This window comes from Arachis duranensis, chromosome 9, assembly GCF_000817695.3.
Source record: "Arachis duranensis cultivar V14167 chromosome 9, aradu.V14167.gnm2.J7QH, whole genome shotgun sequence".
Lineage (NCBI taxonomy): Eukaryota > Viridiplantae > Streptophyta > Magnoliopsida > Fabales > Fabaceae > Arachis > Arachis duranensis.
The window spans coordinates 88,081,751-88,088,214 of record NC_029780.3 but is presented as its reverse complement, the minus strand read 5'-3'; the positions used below and the strand labels follow the sequence as shown (position 1 = coordinate 88,088,214).

Here is a 6,464-nt window from a genome sequence, read left to right as displayed (position 1 = left end):
GATGGCGGCTTGTTCTTCCTCTTGAAGATCTTATGGAGTGCTTGAGCTCCTCAATGTCTCTTCCTTGCCTTTGATGCTCCTCTCTCATGACTCTTTGATCTTCTCTAATTTTATGGAGGAGAATGGAATGTTCTTGGTGCTCCACCCTTAGTTGTCCCATGTTGGAACTCAATTCTCCTAGGGAGGTGTTGATTTGCTCCTAATAGTTTTGTGGAGGAAAGTGCATCCCTTAAGATGAATCTCTCCATCTCCCATGACTCGGAGGTGAAAGCTTTTGCCTTCCCTTTCCTCTTTCTAGAGGTTTCTCCGACCTCAGATGCCATAAATGGTTATGGAAAAACAAAAAGCAATGCTTTTACCATCTCCAATCATGATGCTATGAATCATGATAGCCCGGTCTATAGTAACTTCGGACTGGTTGCTAGTGGGAATGATTGAGCGTTGGATGAACTCCAACCATCCCCTAGCCACGGGCTTGAGGTCATGCCTTCTCAGTTGAACCGGCTTCCCTCTTGAATCTCTCTTCCATTGAGCACCCTATTCACAAATGTCTATGAGGACTTGGTCCAACCTTTGATCAAAGTTGACCCTTCTAGTGTAAGGATGTTCATCTCCTTGCATCATGGGCAAGTTGAATGCCAACCTTACATTTTTCGGACTAAAATCCAAGCATTTTCCCCGAACCATTGTAAGCCAATTCTTTGGGTCCAGGTTCACACTTTGATCATGGTTCTTGGTGATCCATGCATTGGCATAGAACTCTTGAACCATTAAGATTCCGACTTGTTGAATGGGGTTGGTAAGAACTTCCTAACCTCTTCTTCGGATCTCATGTTGGATCTCCGAATATTCACTCTTTTTGAGTTTGAAAGGGACCTCGGGGATCACCTTTTTCATGGCCACAACTTCATAGAAGTGGTCTTGATGCACCCTTGAGATGAATCTCTCCATCTCCCATGACTCGGAGGTGGAAGCTTTTGCCTTCTCTTTCCTCTTTCTAGAGGTTTCTCCGGCCTTAGATGCCATAAATGGTTATGGAAAAACAAAAAGAAATGCTTTTACCATACCAAACTTAGAAGGTTTGCTCGTCCTCGAGCAAAAGAAGAAAGAAAATAGTAGAAGAAGAAGAAATAGAGGAGATGGAGGTGGCTTTGTGGTTCGGCCAAGGGGGAGAAGTAGTGTTTTGGTTGTGTGAAAATGAAGGAGTAAAGATGGGTTTATATAGGGGTGGAGAGAGGGGTAGGGTTCGGTCATGTGAGGGTGGGTTGGGAGGGAAAGTGGTTTGAATTTGAATGGTGAGGTAGGTGAGGTTTTATGAAGGATGGATGTGAGTAGTGAGGAGAATAGTGGGATTTGATAGGTGAGGGGTTTTTGGGGAAGAGGTATTGAGGTGATTGGTGAATGGGTGAAGAAGAGAGAGAGTGGTGGGGTAGGTGGAGATCCTGTGGGGTCCACAGATCCTGAGGTGTCAAGGAAAATTCATCCCTGCACCAAGTGGCGAGCAAAAATGCTCTTTATGCCAATTCTGGCATTAAACGCCGGGCTGGTGCCCATTTCTGGCGTTTAACGCCAACTTCTTGCCCTTTTCTGGCATTTAACGCCAGTCTGGTGCCCCTTTCTGGCGTTAAACGCCCAGAATGGTGCCAGACTGGGCGTTAAACGCCCATTTGCTGCCCTTACTGGCGTTTAAACACCAGCAGGTTTTCCTCCAGGGTGTGCTATTTTTCTTTCTATTTTTCATTCTGTTTTTGCCTTTTCAATTGATTTTGTGACTTCCCATGATCATCAACCTATAGAAAACATAAAATAACATTAGGTTGCCTCCCAACAAGTGCTTCTTTAATGTCAGTAGCTTGACAGTGGGCTCTCATGGAGCCTCACAGATACTCAGAGTAATGTTGGAACCTCCCAACACCAAACTTAGAGTTTGACTGTGGGGGCTCTATTTGACTCTGTTTTGAGAGAAGCTCTTCATGCTTCCTCTCCATGGTTACAGAGGGATATCCTTGAGCCTTAAACACAAAGGGTTCTTCATTCACTTGAATGATCAATTCTCCTCTGTCAACATCAATCATAGCCTTTGCTGTGGCTAGGAAGGGTCTGCCAAGGATGATGGATTCATCCATGCACTTCCCATTCTCTAGGACTATGAAAACAGCAGGGATGTAATGGTCTTCAATCTTTACCAGAATATCCTCTACAAGTCCATAAGCTTGTTTTCTTGAATTGTCTGCCATCTCTAGTGAGATTCTTGTAGCTTGTACCACAAAGATCCCTAGCTTCTCCATTACAGAGAGAGGCATGAGGTTTATGCTAGAACCTAGGTCATACAGAGCCTTCTTGAAGGTCATGATGCCTACTGTACAAGGTATTGAAAATTTCCCAGGGTCCTGTCTTTTTTGAGGTAATCTCTGCCTAGTCAAGTTATCTAGTTCTTTGGTGAGCAAAGTGGGTTCATCCTCCCAAGTCTTATTACCAAATAACTTGTCATTTAGTTTCATGATTGCTCTAAGGTATTTAGCAACTTGCTCTTCAGTGACATCTTCATCCTCTTCAGAGGAAGAATACTCATCAGAGCTCATGAATGGCAGAAGTAAATCCAATAGAATCTCTATGGTCTCAGTGTGAGCCTCAGATTCCCATGGTTCCTCATTGGGGAACTCATTGGAGGCCAGTGGACGTCCATTGAGGCCTTCCTCAGTGGCGCTTACTGCCTCTTTCTCCTCTCCAAGTTTGGCCATGTTGATGGCCTTACACTCTCCTTTTGGATTCTCTTCTGTATTGCTTGGAAGAGTACTAGGAGGGAGTTCAGTAACTTTCTTACTCAGCTGACCCACTTGTGCCTCCAAGTTTCTAATGGAAGATCTTGTTTCAGTCATGAAACTTTGAGTGGTTTTGATTTGATCAGAACCATGGTTGCTAAGTCAGAGTGGCTCTGCTTAGGATTTTCTGTCTGTTGCTGAGAAGATGTGGAAAAGGCTTGCCATTGCTAAACCTGTTTCTTCCACCATTATTGTTATTGAAACCTTGTTGAGGTCTCTGTTGATCCTTCCATGAGAGATTTGGATGATTTCTCCATAAAGGATTATAGGTGTTTCCATAGAGTTCTCCCATGTAATTCACCTCTTCCATTGATGGGTTCTCAGGATCATAAGCTTTTTCTTTAGATGAAGCGTCCTTAGTACTGCCTGGTGCAGCTTGCATTCCAGACAGACATTGAGAAATCATATTGACTTGGTGACTCAATATTTTGTTCTGAGCCAATATGACATTCAGAGTATCAATCTCAAGAACTCCTTTCTTCTGATTTGTCCCATTGTTCACAGGATTCCTTTCAGAAGTGTACATGAATTGGTTATTGATGCCAAGGCATCTTAGGCTAGTTTCACTAGCATTTTTCTGTTAGTTTTAGTTGTTTTATGCATTTTTTTTGAGCTTAACTCCAGCAGAGCTATCCAATGACATCTTGGACAGTTCAGACAGACCATCATAGAAGATACCTATGATGCTCCATTCAGAAATCATGTCAGACGGACATTTTCTGATCAATTGTTTGTATCTTTCCCAAGCTTTATAGAGGGTTTCACCTTCCTTTTGTCTGAAGGTTTGGACTTCCACTCTAAGCTTACTCAATTTTTGAGGTGGAAAGAACTTTGCCAAGAAGGTATTGACTAGCTTTTCCCAAGAGTTCAGGCTTTCTTTAGGTTGTGAGTCCAACCATATCCTAGCTCTATCTCTTACAGCAAAAGGGAATAGCATAAGTCTGTAGACCTCAGGGTTAACCTCATTGGTCTTGACAGTGTCACAGATTTGCAAGAATTCAGCTAAAAACTGATGAGGATCCTCCAATGAAAGTTCATGGAACTTGCAATTCTATTACATTAGAGAAACTAATTGAGGTTTAAGCTCAAAGTTGTTTGCTCCAATGGCAGGGATAGAGATGCTTCTCCCATAGAAGTCGGGAGTAGGTGAAGTAAAGTCACCAAGCACCTTCCTTGTATTGTTGGCATTGTTGTTGTTTTCGGCTGCCATGTCTTCTTCTTACTTGAAGATTTCTGTTAGGTCCTCTACAGAGAGTAGTGCTTTAGCTTCTCTTAGCTTTCGCTTCAAGGTCCTTTCAGGTTCAGGGTCAGCCTCAACAAGAATGCTTTTGTCTTTGCTCCTGCTCATATGAAAGAGAAGAGAATAAGAAAATATGGAATCCTCTATGTCACAGTATAGAGATTCCTTGAGGTGTCAGAGGAAAAGAAAAATAGAAGGAAGAGGTAGAAGAATTCGAACTTAGAAAGATAGAGTTCGAATTGTACATGTTAGTCCATAAATAGAAGGATGTGAGAAGAGGGGAAGAAATTTTTGAAAATAAATTAAAAAGATTTTAAAAACATTTTGAAAATTGATTGATGATTTTAGAAAACTAAGATTGAGAAAAAAGTAAAGTGATTTTTGAAAAAGATTTTGAAATTAGAAATCAAAAAGAAATGGTTGAAAACTTATTTTGAAAAAGATGTGATTAAAAAGATATGATTGAAAAGATATAGTTTTAAAAAGATATGGTTGAGAAGATATGATTTGGAAAAACAATTTAAAAAGATTTGATTTTTAAAATCAATTACTTGGCTAACAAGAAAAGATATGATTCGAACATTAAACCTTTCTCAACAGAAAAGGTAACATACTTGAAATGTTGAATCAAATCATTAATTGTTAGCAAGTATTTTTGAAATTGGAAAGAAATTGATTTTGAAAATATATGATTGAAAAGATATGATTTGAAAAAGATTTGATTTTGAAAAATTATGGAAACTTAAAAAAAAATTTGAATTGAAAACAAAATCTTCCCACTTGTGCCATCTTGGCGTTAAACGCCCAGAATGGTATCCATTCTGGCGTTTAACGCCCAAAATGCTACCCTTTTGGGCGTTAAACGCCCAGCCAGGCACCCTGGCTGGCGTTTAAACGCCAGTTTTCCTTCCTCACTGGGCATTTTGAACGCCCAGCTTTTTCTATGTAATTCCTCTGCTGTATGTTCTGAATCTTCAATTCTCTGTATTATTTACTTGAAAAGACACAAATTAAAAATTTTTGAATTTTTAATGATGATGAATAATCAAAATGCAACTAAAATCAAATAAACAATGCATGCAAGACACCAAACTTAGATGTTTGTATACTACTGACACTAACAAATTGAGAATGCTTATGAGAAACAACAAAACACACAAAACAAGAGAATTTAAAGATCAGAGCAAGTAAATCATCAAGAACAACTTGAAGATCAATGAAGACACATGATAGATGCAAGAAGAACAGAAACATGCAATTGACACCAAACATAAAATTAGACACTAGACTCAAACAAGAAATATTTTTGGTTTTTTTAATTTTGTAATTTTTTTGGATTTTTCAAAAATTATTTGGAGAAGAAAATAAAGAGATTCAAAATTTTTAATAAGAATTCCAGGAATATCAAAATTCTTAATGAGAATCCCAGGAATCATGCAATGTTAGTCTAAAGCTTCAGTCTAAAGGAATTAGACATGGTCAGCCAAGCTTCAGCAGAACATTGCATTCAAGAGCTAAATTGATGAAGATCAATCAGCTTTGGTGATGATGAGAACATCACCTTGAAACACTAGAATTCATTCTTAAAAATTCTGAAAAATACTTAATCTAAGCAACAAGATGAACCGTCAGTTGTCCAAACGCAAACAATCCTCGGCAACGGCGCCAAAAACTTGGTGTTGTTGCCGGATCAAAACTTGGCACTGTTATTACAGGGAACAAATGCGAAACTGTAGTTAGGACATTTAATTCCCCAGCAACGGTGCCAAAAACTTGGTGCACGAAATTGTGATCATCAATGGCACCATCAACATGGTACGCTCAATTGCAATCTTAACTCTTTATCACAACTTCGCACAACTAACCAGCAAGTGCACTGGGTCGTCCAAGTAATAAATCTTACGCGAGTAAGGGTCGATCCCACGGAGATTGTTGGTATGAAGCAAGCTATGGTCATCTTGTAAATCTCAGCCAGGCGGATTCAAATGGTTATGGAGGATTAATGATTAAAACATAAAATAAAGATAGAGATACTTATGCAATTCATTGGTGAGAATTTCAGATAAGCGTATGGAGATGCTTTGTCCCTTCTGTCTTTCTGCTTTCCTACTGTCTTCATCCAATCCTTCTTACTCCTTTCCATGGCAAGCTGTTTGTTGGGCATCACCGTTGTCAATGGCTACAGTCCCGTCCTCTCAGTGAAAATTTTCAACGCGCTTTGTCACAGCACGACTATTCAGCTGTCGGTTCTCGATCATGTCGGAATAGAATCCAGTGATTCTTTTACGTCTGTCACTAACGCCCCACAATCGCGAGTTTGAAGTTTGTCACGGTCATTCAATCCTTGAATCCTACTCAGAATACCACAGATAAGGTTTAGACCTTCCGGATTCTCTTGAATG

The 6,464-nt window shown here is 39.9% G+C and overlaps 1 protein-coding gene across 1 annotated transcript in view; it reads right to left on the bottom strand.

Moving 5' to 3' along the window:
* LOC107466133 (extensin-like) overlaps positions 1-6,464 on the bottom strand; it is a 10,334-nt gene that overhangs the window by 3,242 nt on the left and 628 nt on the right. The window lies entirely within an intron of this gene.